Here is a 21,842-nt window from a genome sequence, read left to right as displayed (position 1 = left end):
TAATTGTACGCACCGATGCTGAAATGGGACTTCTTTGTATGGGGTCGCATCAAGAGTCAGATGTACAAGGTGAAGATTAGGGATTTGGCACACCTGACTGAACACATTTCAGCATCGGTACGTACAACTACCCCAGCAATATTGCAGCGGGTGTTCAGGTGCACCGCGGAGAGATGGGAACTCCGCTTGGATATAGAGAGTGGTCATGTCGAACTGCTGTGACTTCGTTGACTTATAGTGTCTTCTTTGATATTGTAAACACTTCATTTGAATTCAAGTGCTCCTTCCCACAAATGGTTAGGGGCTTCTCAGACACTCTGTATAAATTAACAACTCCTCCGCTATCTACGTTTTTTTTCTTTTCTGACATAATTTGTATCTTACCATGTATTTGATTCTTTTACAGCACTATGAATCAATCATTCTAATTCTTTTTTTCTTTCTTTCTTACAATCTGGACAACGTGTCACTTTATCTTTTGCCTTCACTTTAAACAGCTGCACGACATTATTTCTGCCTCATTAAAATGATAATTTCTATCCTTTCTGACTCTTTCACAATAAGTCTCCTATCCCTTTAGGTTCAGCAAAATATCAATTGCTTTTACTTTGAAGCAAGTTTGTCTCGTGAGTTCTTTTAACCAATCGTAAACAACTTTTATTTTCTTTCAAGTTAATGTAAAAAATATTCATCTTCTACCAAAGAAAGTTTACAGCTGAAAGCAGTTCGTCACAGAGTAGTATGGAAATTACAAAAATTAATTCTAGACGGATTGGCTTTCTGATGGACAGAGCAGTCTTCAAAAAACCAAAGAATTAGTTTACATGCAAGTTGGCCTGATAGTTTAAAAATCGAGTGACATCGACAAATACCACTGGTATTTCCTGAGAATACGAGGGTCGATTATAATGCTATCCTGGAAAAGAAGGCATAATTAGCGACTTAACTAAGCGGCACAATCGGAAATGCCAATATTTAGCAGATTATGCACATCCTTCATCGTGGTAATCCATTTCTGGAATACAGAAGAAGGAATTCCCGTCGCACCCTCTGTAATCCAGCACACGAAAGATGAGGTTAGGCCCTTCCATAAAATAAAATTTTAAGAAAAAGCAGCCTCAGAATAATCTTGACTGATTACAAAGCTCAACAAATTAATTTTCCAACTGTTACAATGACATTGCCTAATACCTTGGAGAGTGTGGGGGACTGTATGTGCTTTTAAATGCATCGTAATTTTATTGTAATGCACTGCATTATTATTATTATTATTATTATTATTATTATTATTATTATTATTATTATTATTATTATTCTGCAATGTGATACAGCGTAACAAGTAACCGTCTGGCAGCAAACTATTCAGTTGCAAAATGGAATCTGAAGTAACCGATTTTTAACCACAGCAAATATCTCCACCAGAAATCGAACCCGGAGAAAGCACGCGCGTTAGCCATTATGGGATTCGTTTTTAAAATTAGGATACGGAAATATAACAAACAAATATCTCACATAAGAACTTTTTATATATGTTATATTTATGCATTCTACATTATGGTTTATTCTATTTAGCCCCCGTGTTATTTCGCCTAGTATCTTGTTTTCCCTATAGTGCCCAGAGATACCCTAAACAGAAACTTGAAGGTATTTTAAAAATAATTATAGATAATACGGCTACTCAATTTCGTATTTCTTGTATTTCTGAAACGTGTACTGACTGTAGAAACATAATCTTTCCCAATCAAAGTAACTGACTGCACACATACGAATGATAGTTGAGTCTGTATGGAAGGAACATGAACATTTTGCTTGTTACTATTTCCTACATTAAAAGAGTATAACAATTATCTACCTACAATTTATATCCCATTAAGTATTATAAAATAAATAAAACAATAACACTAACATATACAGTGCGTTTAATAAGTTCTTGTATTACCACGAAATAAAATATTTAACGATGCCAGAAAAAATCATTACCACATTACCCTTCCCGCGTCACATACTCGCAGAACCGGTCGTAAAGGCTCTAGAAAGCCTAAGAAAGTCATCACTGGAATACTGTCCAGCACCGCCATCATATTAGTGTTTCTTTACTCGTTGTCAGTGTTGAGAGAATGAACCAACGTGTTGCAATCAAGTTTTGTTTCAAATGCGGTAGAACCACAACTGAAATGCACGGAATAATGCAGAACACATACAGTATGAACATTATTATCTTAGTCGAAGCAAAGTGTTCGAATAGTTTTCGAATTCAAAAACAGTAGTTTTTTGTTTTAGTCTTTTAAAAAAAGAAGTCACATTCCCTGCACATACCCCATATTAATCTGGTTTGGCCCCAGCGGATTTCGTACTCCTCCCTACGCTTAAATTTGGCCCCAAAAGGGAGCGTTTTGAGGATATTGCATCGGTTAAAACGAATACCTAGAATTCCAACAGACGACTATCCTACGGCATTCCAGAGCTGCTACGACCACAGTCGAGAGTGTGTGGTGTGGGGAAGGATATATGTAGGAAACTAATACGGTAATCAATCTACTTACAGATTTCTGTAATTCCTTAGTTTTCTTTTTATTCCCAGCTTTCGACTCTTCCCTGGAGTCTTGGTCGCGGAGGTGAAAAACAGGAAAAAATAGAAACATCAAAGAATAAAAATGGAACGGACTTACCAAGGGAAGAGCTGTGTTGTAAAAGAAAAAAAATGTTGTCCACTGCGTCAGCGATCTCCAAATGAGGTGATGCGAACTAAAATATGGTGAAGCCAATTTGTGCGCCTTCCTTGATCCTTATTGGAAGGTTGCCAACTTATGTTATTTTTATTGACGCCAATGTGAAAATTTTAGAATTACCGTCTCTCATTCGTCACTCAACATTCGTTATCTATCTATATATATTTTTTTTATGAATAAATAAATTTTCAAAAAACTAATCTGTTAATTTTATTTCTAGCTCCAAATAAAATTTTTGAATTTTCTACCTTGTGTGTGTTCCTTTTAAATGTTTCGATAAACCTGATACCGGGTTTTCCGCTTTCAAATCTCAAATATGCTTCTTGATTCGGACTTACAAATTTCTTTCTGTTTTGCCTACGTAAATCTCATGGGAACTGCATTTTATTTCATAAACGTCCGATTTTTCATTAGGATCTGTGTAATAACATTTAAATAGGGCAATAGCGGTTTCAAAGCTGTTCGAAAACCGTATTGTGTATAAATCTTATTTAAAGCAGTCGTCAATCTGGGAAAAATAGGCAATTCAACCCATTTTTTATCTTTCACGTCAGTTTCAATAATATGGTAATATTTTTTTTTCTGACAACGTTAAGTTCTGTATTTCAAGATAGCCTCTGAACTTATTGAATTGTCTGTGTAAGATTATACAAGCAGGTTCTAAATGATCTGAATACGCGAGAAAGGCTCTGCAATAAATTCTCGCTGATATTTGGAAAAAGTGTTGTAAATTGATAGGGTATGTTCTGCAAAATGTATTAGTAAGTTCTCTTTTTTGCGGGGAAAAAATCGTTCACTTTTTTTTTTTTTTTTTTTTTTTTTAAAAGGAAATCTTTACAGAACTGCATTTAAAAGATAGCTAATCAACCTTCTTATCACTTACCTCCTTATGCTTCAAATTAACTTATAATATGAGGTATAGGATTAGTAATTAAGATTTCTGGGCTTTCGGCATCTATGGCCAATTAGCCCATCACACATATGAGGGATAACGTCCCTCGGCGAGCACACTATCCGGGGAAAGGGAAGGAAGAAAGGATTGGGGAAAGAGGGAAGCGGCCTGGGACCTATAAGTTAGGTACCACCCCGGCATTTGCCTGGTGTGAATGAGGAAAACCCAGGAAAACCTCATCAGGATGGCTGGCCTGAGAAAGCTTTTACACTTTATCGACCGAGTGCCCCCACCACTTTGAAACTTTTCCTAATTATTTTAATTTCTACTGGTATTTCCTTCTCAATCTCTGAACTTCCGCTAAACGCTGCGATGTTCTGACGAGACAGCTGAAAATATATCACAAATTCAATTGTCGAGTCAACGGACACGGGACAAACACAAACACTGACGATAACAAACGATACACTATACGAGGCTAATAGATACTTTAATTGAAGGAGAATCTTCTCAGAAAAGAAGTCTGTGATATCCAGCGCATTACTTTTTCTACAATTACTTTACACGAACTGTTAATGGAAGAAGTTGTCCTTTGTATCCAGAAATGTAGTAACATCGTAGACACGTTTTATGCAAACCGTGTAAGGCTATTACACTGTGATTTTTTTTTTTTTTTTAACTCAGAGTAAAACTATAAGCTTGCCTCGAAAGAATCTCGATTATTAATCATGAAACATTGTATGCAGTGATCGAAGTGAGACGGTATGTAGTGGTATGCTATACCGCCTCTTCTTTTTCACTGATGGAGGCGTATCGCCTCTGGTTTTTCAGTGATCAAGACATACCGTCACTTGAGAGTAGATGTTAAATACCATTAATAAATCCATTTTATTTACAGTAATTGACGAATAGCTTTGTACGTAAAAAGATGTTATTTCTTATGTAAAAATAATTTCTAAGTTGACAACACCGACATTTTCCCCCCTTACTTTCGTTTTTAAAATGAAGTGTCTTCAAAGAAGTTCATCTAGTTTATATTTTGATGCCCCATATTGAATTGTTTCATCCTTGTGTATGTGTGTGTCTTCTTGCGTTACTGCATATAAATGTCGTGTTTTGAGCATGAGCGGATTCAGGAGTTGACTGCTGTGGGGAGTGGATCTTCCGGAGGTTTGGAATATCCATCAGTCGAGTGGGAGGACCGAGAGTTTTCCAGAAAGAAATTGATAATATAAAAACTCGATTTTTGAGCATTTTCGTATAGTTCTCTAAGGGGAATATATATATATATATATATATATTTCAGAAAGCTGTAGGGGATAAAAGTCTCTCCATGTCCCCCTTCTGTAGCTAAAGAGAAGCTCTCCAATGATTTTCAGTCATTATGTAAACAGAAATGCAAACTTTTAGAAACATACCCTCACTGTATTTCAACATTTACATAGACGGTATGTCAAGTCACAATCCTAATTTAAAAAATACCTCCTCTGCTTTTTTTCCACTTCGAGCACTGATTGTATGCATTTCAGTTCATTAGCCAAAAAGATGATGAACGGTTAGGTTGAGAGTTAAGATCTCAAATCATATTGTGAGTATGGTGATGGACTAATACCATATGCGTGAGTTTGATCTCTGAACACTTCCGTCTCCTACCATTTATCATTCCAATCAAAGGTGAAGACGATTTAGCAAGTGCGAACGTAATATAAGAAAATAGTTCCGCATTTCTGATTCCAATAAAAATAGTTTTTCTTTCTTTTTTTTAACGTAATAGATGTCTTCTTAGAAATTGTTTACATCGTTTAATGGTTTATTACCACAATTCTATCAACTACTGCATTGGTAATTTATCGTCTACTCATCTTTCATGATGTGAAAATATCGAAAACGATAGCAATGCCATATTTGTGAAGTTTTATATTTCAAAAATCTAAAAATATTACAGACTAGTGTTAATACTACGCAATCCTAAGAAACCCCAAAACTCTGCATTAAAACATCCATATACAAGGTGTCTCAAAAGTCCCCTGATATAGGGTAACTCTGTTATTATCAGAGTTACAACAAAATATAAGAGAAAAACCATCTCCAAATATGATGTTTTCAATCTAAATTGAAGGAATTGTTTAAATCTGACGAGCCGTTTGGGCTGTACACTCTTTATGCGCCCAATGTTAAATGAAAATGCAACGTTGCCATTTACTTGGACCCATAACATAATGAAATTATAGTCGTTTATGCTAACATGTCGATGGCCAGCCCCCATTTCAAATAGTAACTTCATTCACTTATGTTGTAGGTCCAGGTAAATGGCAACGTTGCATTTGCATTTAACATTGGGCGCATAAAGAGTGTACAGCCCAAACGCCTCGTCAGATTTAAAAAATTCCTTCACTTTAGATTGAAAGTATTATATTTGGAGATGGTTTTTCCTCTTACATTTTGTTCTAACTCTGATAATAACAGAGTTACCCTACGTCAGGGGACTTTTGAGACATCCTGTATAATAACGAACAGATAATATGATATGTACCGCGTTAATGAATATTTGTCTGCACGTTTAAAACTTTCAGCGCATGACCGTTATATGGTAGAAGCAGCCAACTTTTAAATCTAACCATCGGACTATGAGAAGCAGTCATATAAAAGAAAAATTTGTTTGTATATGGAGCAAAAATTGAGAGAATGCATCCTCGGACTCGATTCTAACGAAGTATCGGGTCATTCATCTGACCATGTTATCACGGTATCTTTACGGTTCCAAAATACGAACAAATGTAGGTACTTGATCGCTTAGCATAAAACAGTGGAAGTAAATGAACAATGCTATCTGACTACACTGAGTAGCAAAGAATGCACTAATAATGTCACACAGCCTTTGTGGTGCTCTTCCGTATTGTTGAATTAACAGTAAAATAATTTTCAGGAAACTTCTGAAAGTACCCTTATATACTACTTAAATGTTTATCAAAAAATAAGCTGGTTATAAGGCCTAGTATTGTTACTAATTTCTGGATATAATGGACGGACAGAACCCAATTTATTTGTAACAGGAAAGCGTATCCCTCAGGGTGATTATCTCCTGTGCTTATCACACTGGAATAACCACTCAGGAATAATCTCATGCTATTGCAATCTACTTGAAGTGTAAGAATTATAAAGAGCCTAGCATGCTGCCATAAGAAGAGGTTTCTTTGGCTTGGTTCAAGTAATAGAGTTTACTTTATAACAGTTTCATTGTACGGTGTTGCTAAATACTTTTCAGGTCATCCCGTACAATTGGAGCGGACAGTGGAAGACGCAGTATGGAGAAAATTTTTGACGTGTTCACTACTTACATTGGAAGTTCTCACAACGATTTGCTCCTCGGGGTTTGATTTATTCCCGTAAATAAGTACCCCCGAATGCCACTCATCAGGAAAACCGAAATATGCAACCTTAAAGAAATACATATGGATTAACAAGACTATACATAAAGGCAACCAATAAACAGAATTCAAATTCACACATTAAAATTAAAGACGCGTGCAATATTTTTTTGTATCTTTATTAGTAAAAATCTATATACAATGGAACTTCGCACTGAAAACGTTAGAAAATAAATGATACGACCATAGTACAATATTTGCAATTTGTTCTTTGTAATTACAAATATATTGTTTATGAGATAAATACATCAACGAGATTTGTAACTTGAGTACAGGTTGATCTTGTACATCACAGAGAGAACAAAAAGGGCCTCTACTGCTATAATAAGAACTCCTTCCTAGCACCCGACGAATATATCGCAGGTGACATATTTAACAAGTACTGAATACGTCCTCAGAATTTCAAATACGCGTGAAGAACATATGTAGAGATATTACACCTAACATTTTTGGAGAAAGGTACATTAATGGAACTCCACAATATGTACTTGTCAAATATACATATATAGCGAATAATCAAGTTGAAACGTTTCGGATGTGAGGAACACGTCGCCAGAATGGAAAATACAAGTAGAAAACAGAATGTCCGGGAAATGCGAGTTAATTGGAATGTCTGTAGGAGAAAGTTACATAAATCAAACTACATAATATGTATTTGTCACCGACTATAATGTAGATAATCAAATCACGACGAACAAGATGGAAGGGAAATATCAATAAAATGAGAAATAAGCGAGGAGAATGTAGACTGTCATTTGGAAAATCCATGAGAAAAAGTTACATAAATGGAACTCCATAAATGTACTCGTCACCGAACATAGCGAGGACGATTAAATTGAGAATGGGAAATAGGAATGCAAACATAGTGTTAGAAAGTCTCTGAAAGAAAGTTAAAAACGGAACTCCACAATAGTCTTCACCAAACATTTTGCGGATAATGAGATCGAGACGTGTAAAATGCGCAAAACCATTGCTATAAATGAGAATATAACCCTACCCCAGTCGCATAGGATGCTAGTTAGGAAATTTCTGTGAAAAGACTTTGACAAGATGAGCCGAAAACAAAGTGGCTAGGTAATAGTAATGTGCGTAGTACTTAGTATTAAACGTTTTATCGTAAAAATGTATTTTTTTAAATGGAAAATATTCTTTTTCGAAACTTTTTAATTAGCTGAATGTTGTACAAAACGTTTACGTAGTTGAAATATCTGTATGTTAGTGAACATCTAAATGCTTACAAAGATGTGTAACGTTTAATCTGAAATATGTTTCGGATTCTAGTAGCAACAATTCTATCCACAGGAAATGATCTACTGGTGGGCTTTTCTTCTGTGGCGTTGAATCTTCAAGTTTCTTGGACTCATAGAATGAATGTGTGAGTCAGATTTGTGGAAAAATTTGTCGGTTTACTTTTTACTACCGAAGCAACACAAACTTACTTCCTTGTATTATTCTACTAAATTTCGAATGTGATATGATGGGAACCTCAAAATAATATCTGGTGAAGCCATTTTGAGTTTAATTTCTAGTTTAACTGAGGGTGTATTCACATCTCTATCACAAAGCTTTTATGTAATACCTAAGTAACAATACCAAATGCATTTCCTTCACTTCTAGAATCTCGAATTAATGAAAGTACTAAAATATCTCTGTAGTATTCTTGCACTTCGTTATGGTTGCTTATGTTCATCGACCATAGACATGTTTCTTCAAGCACTACATAATTTCAGTAACCTTTTATTTATAAAACCAGAACGAGATTTCTTAAATTTCTTAACGTAATTCTTTCTTTAGCCGCAGACAGCAATCTTTCTTTATTACATACATTCAATTAGGTACACGAGGGCGTACAGCACAAAAGACTGCATCAGCCCAACTGCATTATAGTGATAGATAATTTTTCAAGACAGCTAAGAGGCTTTCGTTCATTTTATATTATATACTAGTGTCAACCTATTGCTGGATCGTCTCTCCAACTCTTCGTTTTCTTCAACCATTTTGAGCAATTCTTTGCTATTTGTCACACCACCTTTTCCATGGACGCTGGTTGGTCACTTCTTGTCTCTTCTACTAAAGGGCTCTTTCTGCTCACCGATCATCATTTTATCTCGCAATATGTCCGGCCTACTCTATTTCGATGCCTTAATTGTTCACCATCTTGTTTCAGGCTTTTTGTGTAGTCCGCAGGCAGTAAATGTTCTGCTCCTTTTGTTAAGACATTCCTATTCCCTCCGAAAGCCCTCAAGTCTAACATTTTGTTATTTTTTTCTTTATCAATATCTTCTGTATGACACAGACGTAGATATTCTTTTAGTCACATTCCGCATTTTAAACTTCAATCTTTTGATTTTCTTCAGTTATAGAACATCATTTTCATCTTCTCCATATCCATTTTGAACCAGGCTGCTTTTGTTGTTGAACATTATTTTCGTCTTCCACATATTCATTTTGAACCAGGCTGTTTTTGTTGTTGAACATCATTTTCGTCTTCTCCATATTCATATTGAGCCAGGCTGTTTTTGTTGTTGAACATCATTTTCGTCTTCTCCATATTCATTTTGAACCAAGCTCTTTTTGTTGTTGAACATCATTTTCGTCTTCTCCATATTCATTTTGAACCAAGCTCTTTTTGTTGCTGAACATCATTTTCGTCTTTTCCATATTCATTTTGGACCCCACTTTTTTGTTGTTGAACATCATTTTTGTCTTCTCCATATTCATTTTGAACCCGACTTTTTTGTTGTTGAACATCATTTTCATCTTCCACATATTCATTTTGGACCCCACTTTTTTGTTGTTGAACATCATTTTTGTCTTCTCCATATTCATTTTGAACCAGGCTGTTTTTGTTGTTGAACATCACTTTCGTCTTCTCCATATTCATTTTGAACCAGGCTGTTTTTGTTGTTGAACATCATTTTCGTCTTCTCCATATTCATTTTGAACCAAGCTCTTTTTGTTGTTGAACATCATTTTCGTCTTCTCCATATTCATTTTGGACCCCACTTTTTTGTTGTTGAACATCATTTTCGTCTTCTCCATATTCATTTTGAACCCGACTTTTTTGCTCTTCTATCATGTCTTGGAGATCTGTGTTGTTGTTTGCAAAGACAACGATGTCACTAGCGAAACTGAACTCGATCAGATTTCCCATGTTTACCTTTAATCTCGGAACAGAACAATTGCTAGTGGGTATTCAACTGTAAAAAAGAAAGAAATAACAGCATATAATAATGTTCGGTTTTGACAATATAAATGCTTAGTACACAAAAGAGTAAAATTTAAGATACAGATCTTCTAATACAATAGTGATGTTCTTACTATTGGTATCAAAATCATGTCAATATAATTTATACAGTGACTGCATAAAGACAATGAAGAAACTCTGATAGCACAATTACGTTTTTCAAGAATGTATAACTTCTTGGGGAGAGGGCGAGAATTTACGTCGTTGTAGTTATTTACTTGTTTCTCATGACCGTTGCATTCCCTATTCTGGTAGTTTTCTCCAGGGCACATTAACACAAATATATAATGTTTTATACCAAATATATGAGATAAAATTCATAAATTCCCGAGCTGTATATACTCTGTGAAACACGGGGTAGTTGATGAGTAACGGTAAGTGGGATGTTTTTAACATCTCTCCTCCTCCCTTTCTATAATCATAATAGATTCGCCCGTAATCAACGAAGCAGCGGTGAGCACAAACTCTTCTTCTATTGTTAGTCGTGGTGGGCAAAATCGTATCCATCGGTTTTCTCGGGGTTCTCCCGCTTCCTTGCACATTCTCATTTCATTATTTCAATCATGTACTAGTTGTACTCCCGAGCCCTCGGCTCGTCCACAAATTGCCTGCAAACTAGCAACATCTCTTGGCGTCATGTAGAAGACAGCAGTTAGTGACAACTATTAGTCTAATTGTGAACTATTAAGAATTAGTGTGATTAATAGGCTAAGGCGTCTTGCGTTTATATGGATTAAGAATATGTACATATTTGTCATAAATATTTATGCAACCCGCAACTCTTAAATGTTCTGCACTTTGCATATTAGCGATACTCCAGACTGAGATGTTTTTGTATTATAAATAGGAATCGTCGAAACAGACATTCAACTTTTCCATGTATTTTTATAATATATACAAAGGAATGATTTTCATTCTTTCTTCCCCCTAAAACCCCTAAACAGTGCAATTCTCTTTACTTACACATTTACATATTCTAACAACTTGTATTTAATGTCAAAGTATGCCACTACGCAAAGTTTGGTCAAAACTGGGTGAGTTTACCGATCGTGTTGAAACAATAATTAATGAATTTTATTTTTGCGAAAATCTGATTAATTCCAAATCCCAGTATGGACGGCTAACAACTCGGGGAGGAAAACTCTGAACACAATATTTTCATATACACATTAAGATCATAAACGTCTAACAAAATTCCAAATTTGGTTAGAATCGGGTGTTTCTTCGATGGCGTATGGTATATACTATTCTTTTCTTTAATTTAAAAAAAATAATAAATGGAGGACGAAAATAAAAATATACACATACTTACTCATTATTACATGTAGAAATAAGGCAGACCCTATGATCATCGTATTCTTTCCTTGTCTCTGGTACATATAGATGATTAGGTTTTCACTGAATTATCCTGCTGAAATTTCTTCTAATTTAATCTTCAAACACAACACAGTTGACGAAGTACACAACATCTAGCAGAACTTTTTGGGAATATCTCCGAAAGTAATAAGCCGTTTTTAACCCTCCATAGCACATGTGGTCAATTGTAACATCAAGGCACGCGCGCGGAGTCTCACTCCGCAATATTTATTTATAGGCCTATAACTTAATTTTAATGTGTACTCTGTTTTGAAGCTATATTAAACTGTTTCATATTTTCTTTGCAACGTTTTTGACAATTGCGCATGTATATTTTACAGCACAAACTCTTTTAACAGTTCTAAGAAAACTAAGATTTCTCTATCCGCGGGGTATGACTCCGCGGCGCGTGGTACGGCGGGTTAATACAATTTTCTGTGATGTTCTGGAGGGCTAAGAGTTCTGTTGTAGATCGCTCATCTCTCACACGAGGGATCTCTGGTTCGATCCTAGGACCATGTGAGTTTGTGGTAGTCAACATCGTGTCGACATGTTTTTTCGAGGTCGTCCTTTATCCTCCCACATTCTCATTCCATCAATTATCTCAATCATTCATTTATATTAATCCTCAGTCTCATTTAGACTGAAGGCCATAACCGTAGAACGTTAAATAGAGTATTTTTTTCTCTACTGTTTCTTTGTATTAGATTTTTTTTTCTAAAAAAGAAAGAAAAACAGTCCAATATCAAGCCTTGAAAAACACAGTGTGTTACAAAAATGTGTGACAATATTTTGGAAACAGATTTCTCACATCAAAATAAGAAAAAAAAAAAGTTCATATGGACCTCTCTTTTTCTGTGGTACTACATAGAGTCACTACTTAAAAAAAAAAAAAAAAAAGCTTATAGTCCTTCACTATTATAAAATTATTATCATTTCATTATTATTATGGTATCAGAACGTGCGTGGTCTTAGGCCCAAACATGAACAGTTTTTTTTTTCTTCTGTAGCGGACTGTGCTTATGATATAGTTGTCATAATTGAGACGTGGTTAAGTGATTTACATAACAGTAAGGATCATTTTCTGGATGTTTACAATTGCTTTAGAGCTGACAGAATATATGAACCTAATGTTTGTGAAAGAGGAGGTGGTGTGTTATGTGCTGTTAGTAGAAATATCAAAATTATACAAAGAACTGAGTTTGGGATCTTTAAAGAATGTATTTTTCTCGAAATTGTTAATAGAACTGGTAAGAACTTATTATTATTGTGTACTTACTTTCACCCTAATTTCCTTCCTACTGTTTATAAGAACATTTTAAATAAAATTTTTATTAAAATTAATCCTCTGAATTATGACATTCTCATTATTGGTGATTGTAATATTCCAAAGGTTGATTGGGTCAATAGGTATTTTCTTTCTGGCATACATTATTATGCCAAATGCAAGGCCAGAATATTATTTTCATTTCTTGACGATTATAATTTAAATGTTATTTCTAAATGTATCAAATTTAGATTTGGTTGTATCGAATTTTGATGTTTTGCTGCTAAAGATGTTTTGCTTATTGTCAATACCGATTCATATCATTATCCCATTGAGGTTACTATATTTAATAAGATATGTTCCAAGGATATTTGTTGTTTACCAAGATATTCCTTTCATAGAGTTGATTATTTAGCCTTATATCAGGAATTAGTGGATGCAGATTGGACTAATATCTTTTTAGCCGAGAATATTAACCTGCTGTTGATGGTATAGAGAATGTAATTAAAAACAGTATGAATAATAATATTCCCAAAATCAGGAGCTTTCCTTTATGGTATTCTACAGATCTTATTTCCTTAAAATTGAATTTTATAGACCCATAGCTCCAAAACTATGGGACCTACCATAGTCGGGTCAAGACTTCACTTAGGAACTAGTATGTGCCCTATCCAAATATCCAAGTTTCAGAATCCTGCGGTACTTCCGGAACAATTTTCATAGAGGTAGTTGCAGAGTACTTCAAATTATATGCCCGTAGCCAAACTCCCTGTATAAAAGTTGCTTCGTGAGTACCTTAAAATTCTGAAACATGTATTTTTGGATAGCCCACATATTAATTCCCAAGTGAAGTGTTGACCCTACTAGGTAGGTCTCATAGTTCTGAAGCTATGGACATTTAAAGTTCAATTTTTCGTATTTTCGGCAGCCTGTAAGTCCGAAAGGAAGCATTTGTGCACCCAGGTTGGTCTATAATTTTTGTCTTATCTTGGTGTCGGCACTATTTACATGTCATTGATGTCTTTACTGCTAATTTCCCTTTTTTTAAAGAAAGTTTATAACTTACCACTTATCATAAACTTTTTTTTAATGTTTTAGATAGATATTTCTATTTATCTTATCATTGTCCGCGCATGGTTGTTTCTTTTATAATCACATTGTAATTTCCGTTATATTTTACTTAATGTGTTACTATACTACTTTTGTATGTTTTTTTAATATTATTGTATACATGATTTTTTTTTATTATTATTATTTATGTACTATTCTTGGAAATTGTGAATGGACTAAGTCTGTAATTTCCTGATATCAGTAAAAAAAAAGTATTATTATTAAGTAGCTGCATCCAAACCTTCGTCCTTCTGTACACTATACGTAAAAATCACGGTTAATTATGACCTCTAATTCTTGTCTTAATAATAAAACAAGAAATCATATTCACGTTTGGTATCACTTAACTATTTTTCAAATAATTAAGTTGAAACAACAGAGATTAACACCACAATTAAATCGTCAGAACACAATACTGCAGAAATACATAAATATTAATCCTCAAATCTAGATCTGATTGTGGTCATTGTCCTATTCTGAAATAATTAAATTAAAATGATCCAGTTTTTAATATTGCAATTAAGCCGCCACAACAGTTTTACATCTACAAGTTGCCTGCACGCTAGCGACATCTATTCGTTGCAGGCAGCGACATCTATTAGCCTGACTGTGTACTAGAAAGTATTTTAGCTTTACACAAAGACTAATATGTTTCTGTATTGTAAATAGAATAATAAATCAAACAACTGTGTCCCAATGTCGTTGGCGTTCAGTAAAGTGTGCCGTCAGTCGAAACAGATTGGGAACCACTGCTTTATCAGCAGACTTCAGACTATCCAGGATAATGTAGCAGAAGGGCACGTTGAATAAAAAAAATAGCGGAATAGGCTAGTGTCCTGTAATTACTCACTTCCTGCCCTATCCTAACATTAGAACATTTTTACAAACATCTGACCGCTTAGTATTTTAAAGATCAGGATTAGGATTAGATTTCTGGGCTTTCCGCATCTATGGCCATATTAGCCCATCACTAAGATTAGGATTAGATTTCTGGGCTTTCCGCATCTATGCCCATATTAGCTCATCACTAACAAGGGAACCTTCCGAAAATGATAGTTTTAGTGAAAGATGTGTCATATACCAATTGAAAGAGCTGTAACAAAGATGTTCATTCCCAAAAAATTAGCTGCCCATAGCAATAGGTTCAAGAAATATAAGGGGTGGAAGTTCGGGAAACAGCAAGGTTGGACAAGGGGGGAAAAGTGCAAATTCCGCAAAAAAAAAAGGGGGGACAGGGCAAAATACAATGCTGACAAGTGATGTATAGAAAGAGGCTTGCCACAATAGGGAACAAATGAAGGCCACCAGTAGAGTTAACAGTGTTGCCAACTGCAATGAAAAGTACATGTTTTGCAAAGAGCGCTACATGAAGTGAGTGCAATATTCAGTGTCAACCTGTCATGTAGAACGTAAGATATGGCGTGTATAATCTCTGGTACAATCTAACAAAAGAGAATAGAAAAAACAGAAGTACGAAAAATAGGGAAAAGACGGAGTTGGCCATAATGCGCCACATTTGATCACGAGCTGTGCATATTAGGATGAACAAAACAAGAAGCACCAACTATGCAGGAAACCGACGTACCTAGAGTCGAAAAGAAAAACGAGTTCCAAAGTTGGCAACACTGGCCATGAAAATCCAGACAAGTCTAGGCCACTCGCTTCACAAAAAAAAAAAAAAAAAAATCAGCAACAGGGATTAGTCTTCGCATCATTTGTACATGCTCGTCCACATTGTACGTGCTATTGTTCGATGAGACAATGGTCCAAACAGAAGATACATTTGCAGTGAGCACAGCGGAATACTGCCAATCCGTCATACATGGTATAATGATCGGCTGTGAATGTCTCGAAACAGTACTCTAGAGGTGTCGGAACCTTTGGTGGTCTTTCTATCACATATCCATACCTGTAGAAAGCTAACATAAGCAAAGGCTTGATCTGCTGTGTGTTGCTGTCTGTAGTACTATCACCGCCTATATGATATATCCAGTGTATCCCACCTAACTCTGCGACTGAAATAATTTCAAAGCGAATAAATGTGACACATCCAGTTGTGCAGGAATGTACCCATGTCAGCGGGCGACAAACTTCTGTGAGACGCAAGTGCCGCAAGTCCCCCATCATAGGGTTCCAGGGGCCAACTTCAAAATTTCAAATAACACCATCGGTCGAGTTATATTTCTTTCGATAAATCTTGGAATATGCAACAACGCATATCAGAAATATTTACTATATGGGATTCCAAAATGGCCGCAAAAAATATCTGCTCGGTGACAAGAACAACGTGCATTTTTGGCGGCCATTTTGAAACCGGTGCTTCATATAGCAAATGTTTCTTATAGGCTGTGTTGTATCTATCCAGAGAAATATCATTCGCCCCCTGTTCCTATTTGAAATGTTGCGGTTGACCCCTCGAGCCTTATGATGGAAGCCCTGGGGGACTTGCTTCTTACAAAGTTTTCTTGGTCCTCGGCATGAGTACATTCATGTGCGATTGGATTTGTAACATCTCTTTTCGCTTCGCAGCAATGTGAGATCACAATGTTCGATGCCATGTTAAGAAACAACATATATTTGTAGCGGCCATTTTGAAAAACATGCTTCATGTAGCAAATGTTTCCTATAGATGTTGCACATTCCATGATCTATCGAGAGAGGTACCACTGGGTCCCTGTTGCCATTTGAAAATTTGAAGTTGGATCCTGGGGCCCTATGATGAGGACCCCTCGGGGCACTTGCTTCTCACAGATTTTATCACCCCTGACAGTGGTACATTCCTGCACAAATGGATCCGTCACATTTTGTTCGTTTTGCAAATCTTTCAGGTCACAAAGTTTGGTGGGACACCCTGTATATTCCCACATACGACCCAACCATGACATAATGTTCACTACATCTATTATCGGTTGTTGACTCAACCCAACCATTTCATGTTCCCTGAATTGACATTGCCTCAATCACTCTAGCATTGATGCATTCCGAGTGATGCCTGTTGCCGGAATTTTCTTTTTGTGAAGCGAGTGGCCTAACTATATTAGACTTGTCTGGATGTTCATGGCCAGTGTTGCCAACTTTGGAACTCGTTTTTCTTTTCGACTCTAGGTACGTCGGTTTCCTGCATAGTTGGTGCTTCTGGTTTTGTTCATTCTAATATGCACAGCTCGTGATCAAATGTGGCGCATTATGGCCAACTCCGTCTTTTCAGTATTTTTCGTACTTCTGTTTTTTCTATTCTCTTTTGTTAGATTGTACCACAGATTATACACGCCTTATCTTACGTTCTACATGACAGGTTGACACTGAATATTGCACTCACTTCATGTAGCGCTCTTTGCAAAACATGTACTTTTCATTGCAATTGGCAACACTGTTAACTCTACTGGTGGCCTTCATTTGATCCCAATTGTGGCAAGTCTCTTTCTATACATCACTTGTCAGCATTGTATCTTGCCCTGACCCCCTTTTTTTTTTGCGGAATTTGCACTTTTCCCCCCTTGTCCAACCTTGCTGTTTCCCGAACTTCCAACCCTTATATTTTTTGAGCCTATTGCTATGGGCAGCTAATTTTTTGGGAATCATCATCTCTGTTACAGCTGTTTCAATTGGCATAGGCCACATCTTTCACTGCAACTATCATTTTCGGAAGGTTCCCTTGTAAGATTAGGATTAGATTTCTGGGCTTTCCGCATCTATGGCCATATTAGCCCATCACTAGGATTAGGATTAGATTTCTGGGCTTTCCGCATCTATGGCCATATTAGCCCATCACTAGGATTAGGATTAGATTTCTGGGATTCACGCATCTATGGCCATATTGGCCCATCACTAAGATTAGGATTAGATTTCTGGGCTTTCCGCATCTATGGCCGTATTAGCCCATCACTAAGATTAGGATTAGATTTCTGGGCTTTCCGCATCTATGGCCATATTAGCCCATCACTAAGATTAGGATTAGATTTCTGGGCTTTCCGCATCTATGGCCACATTAGCCATCACTAAGATTAGGATTAGATTTCTGGGCTTTCCGCATCTATGGCCATATTAGCCCATCACTAGGATTAGGATTAGATTTCTGGGCTTTCCGCATCTATGGCCATATTGGCCCATCACTAAGATTAGGATTAGATTTCTGGGCTTTCCGCATCTATGGCCATATTAGCCCATCACTAAGATTAGGATTAGATTTCTGGGCTTTCCGCATCTATGGCCATATTAGCCCATCACTAAGATTAGGATTAGATTTCTGGGCTTTCCGCATCTATGGCCATATTAGCCCATCACTAGGATTAGGATTATATTTCTGGGATTCACGCATCTATGGCCATATTGGCCCATCACTAAGATTAGGATTATATTTCTGGGATTCACGCATCTATGGCCATATTGGCCCATCACTAAGATTAGGATTAGATTTCTGGGCTTTCCGCATCTATGGCCCTATTAGCCCATCACTAAGATTAGGATTAGATTTCTGGGCTTTCCGCATCTATGGCCATATTAGCCCATCACTAAGATTAGGATTAGATTTCTGGGCTTTCCGCATCTATGGCCATATTAGCCCATCACTAGGATTAGGATTAGATTTCTGGGCTTTCCGCATCTATGGCCATATTGGCCCATCACTAAGATTAGGATTAGATTTCTGGGCTTTCCGCATCTATGGTCACATTAGCCCATCACTAAGATTAGGATCAGATTTCTGGGCTTTCCGCATCTATGGCCATATTGGCCCGTCACGTATGAGGGATGTCCCTCGGCGAGCACAGTATCCGAAGAAAGGGAGAGAAGAAAGGAAGCTTCCTGGGACCTATATGTTAGGTACTATCCTAGCATTTGCCTGGTATAAAGGAGGAAAACCCAGGAAAACCTTACTCAGGATGGCTTGTTTGTAAAAACTTTTTACACTTTTTCCACTGAGTGAAGTGCGGGAAAATGCAAGGCGCTGAACTTCGTTATCTATTTCATTGATGGCCTTACTTTTAATGAAGGTGTGGGAAGAGGTGCAGATGGAAAGGAAAGGAAATGACATTACGGAATTTAATCTTACAGTTTGATGATGATTATGATAATTTTGAGTTTAGTGTCTCTTTCAGCAGCGAATCTATATGAGACGTGGGCCTACAGCTTAACATGGAATCCCAACCACACGAGCTCCCACCGGGAATCGAATCCGGGTCTCCTACGCTAACCGCTTGATTACGAGGGAGCTCCATCTTCCACTTTCATTGATATCCGTGTCCTAAGGGGGTTAAGGGCTCACGTACTTCCCATAAATCATTAGTCATCCGTCTCATTTAGAAATTAGGAATTAGATTTCTGGGCTTTCAGCATCTAAGGCCATGTTAGCCAGGGACATATGAGGGACGACGTCCCTCGAGGATCACACTATTCGAGGAAAGAGAAGGAAGGAAGCGGGTTGGGACCTGTATGTTAGGTACCATCCTGCCATTTGCTCGAGTGAATGAGGAAAACCTCACTTAACATGGCTGGCCTGAAAAAGCTTTCTACTCTTTTTCGATCGAGTGTCCCCACCAGTCAACGAACCCGGGTACACTCGCACCACTGACGAGAAAACATTAGCGACAACGCTGCACGGGACTAAAGATTCGCGTTTTTCACACCAAGATTCAAAGATTCACTTTAAAGAGTTCGTTATGTACTGTATTGTACCTTTTGAAATAATTTTTTTAATACCTAATTTAACGGCAGCAAACAGAATATGATGTAGAATAAATATAATTTTAAAAGAAACAAAACATTAGCGCAAAAACGTTGGGTTAATTCGTAGAAAAATGATTTAAACTTACTTTGCTGATCATTGATAAATTATTACACAAATGTGGAAAGGTACACCTAAGATAAACGAGAGAAAACTTAGATTTTGGACTTGAAAAAAATCTTGATCTATAACTGCATTTCGTGACCCCGCGAAGCGTAGTCACTAACGCTTTCGCCTTTGGTGCGATCGATTCCGGGTTCGATTCCCGGTGGGGACACTCGGTAGAGAAAGTGTAAAAGCTTTTTGAGGCCAGTCATCCTGAGTGAGGTTTTCCTCATTCACACCAGGCAAATGCCGGGATGGTACCTAACATACAGGTCCCAAGCCACTTCCTTCCTTCCCCTTTCCTCGGATAGTGTGATCCCCAAGCGATGTCATCCCTCATACGTGACATGCTAACATGGCCATACATGCCAAAAGTCCAGAAATATAAATCCTAATACTAATCCTAATGATTGCATTTCCGTGACAGAGTCGTTTTCTTATAAAGAAGTTTCAAAATCGAGTAGATCGTTAAGAAAATTTATTTCTCATTTTATTACTTTTTTTTTTTTTAATAGCCTGGATAATCGTGAATCTACAGTATCTAGTTTTCCAGTATCGGAAGAAGTTATTATGTGTGGAAACTTTTCTCTCGCATCTATTTTCCTCTTTAAATCACACTGCTCAAGTCAGAAATCGTATACAATAAGAAAACAAATGAGAAATAAACAATATACTTCCAATATTGTTTATTCCAAATACACAATATAACTTTTTTTTTTCCTTTCCATATTCTCCTTCCTATAAGCTGAAGATGGAAGAAGGTTCTTCCGAAAGCGCTTCTTACAAGTAGAAGAAACACTGCTATTTTTCGCGGTGAGTATTGGCCTTTTTGCTTCTTTCTTACTAAATAACATCACCGCTCGCAATATTATAATAATATATATCGACTTTTAGTGTTCTTATATTCTGGCAACCCTCTATAGTGTGATCCAAAAGTCTCGTTACACTCATGTAAAGGACGAGATGCCCTGTACTACAACTGTGAAACGAATCGCACCATGTTGCGGGACTTGTTTGTCCCTCAACTAGAAGCCGAAAGGCTTATCGATCGAGTTAGGTTTCATCAACACGGAGCACCAACCTCTAGGCCATTATTTGGTTATCGTGCTAGAATGTCTGAACGAAGTGTTACCGAACAGATGAACTGGATGTGGTTCTTCACAATTATCAGCAATTCTGGACTGATCTCCCTGAAGTCCCGATCTTTCATCATGTGATAATGCACTGTGGGATTACATCAAACAGCAGGTTGCAACTACGCCCAACCAAACAACCAACTTATTAAGACCACGCAATGAGAGTTATTGTAATGTTAGGACGTCCCTACGCTCATTACACTATTCGGTAACTCTTTAACGGAAGCAAATCTTTGAATTCTTTTTTTTTTTTTTTGGTAATAGATAGCTAGTGCAATTATCTCGGCTGAGTTTGTTAATGGAGTCAATTCGTTAACATCTTCATGGTAACGGTGACTTCAATATCCATCCATTACTCTGCACGATAACTCTTGAACGAAAGCTAATTTTAAAGAGATTATCTCGGCTGATTATGTTAATGGAGTCAATCCGTTAATATGTTAACGGGTAACGGTGACATAAGTTCGATCGCTACTCCACGCGATAACTTGAACGAAAGTAGATTTTTCTCTTTTTGGGCGAGTTTGTTAATGAAATGAAACCATTAACGTATCTAGGGTAACGGTGACCTTAATGGTAGCTATCCATATCTTATTTTCTACTACTAAAACAAGGGTAGTAGAAGTTAGATGACAGCAGACATTCTCCAGCATTTGACATATATCGAAATAAACTGAAATTTCTAGTACGTGATCCTTTTTACAGTCTACTAGAGTAACAGATAACGGTGACTTTAACCATAGCTATTCATATCCCGTTTTCTACGATTGAAGCAAAAGTAGTAGAAGTTACACATCTCACCGTTAGATGACAGCAATGATCATCCAGTGGTTGACATCTATCGGAGAAA

General features: G+C 36.7%; 1 protein-coding gene across 1 annotated transcript in view; it reads right to left on the bottom strand.

Moving 5' to 3' along the window:
- LOC145674361 (mitochondrial inner membrane m-AAA protease component AFG3L2-like) overlaps window positions 1-21,842 on the bottom strand; it is a 354,119-nt gene that overhangs the window by 308,717 nt on the left and 23,560 nt on the right. The window lies entirely within an intron of this gene.

Source organism: Thermobia domestica, chromosome 17, assembly GCF_964235325.1.
Source record: "Thermobia domestica chromosome 17, izTheDome1.hap1.1, whole genome shotgun sequence".
Classification (NCBI taxonomy): domain Eukaryota; kingdom Metazoa; phylum Arthropoda; class Insecta; order Zygentoma; family Lepismatidae; genus Thermobia; species Thermobia domestica.
This window is presented reverse-complemented; position numbering and strand designations above follow the sequence as displayed.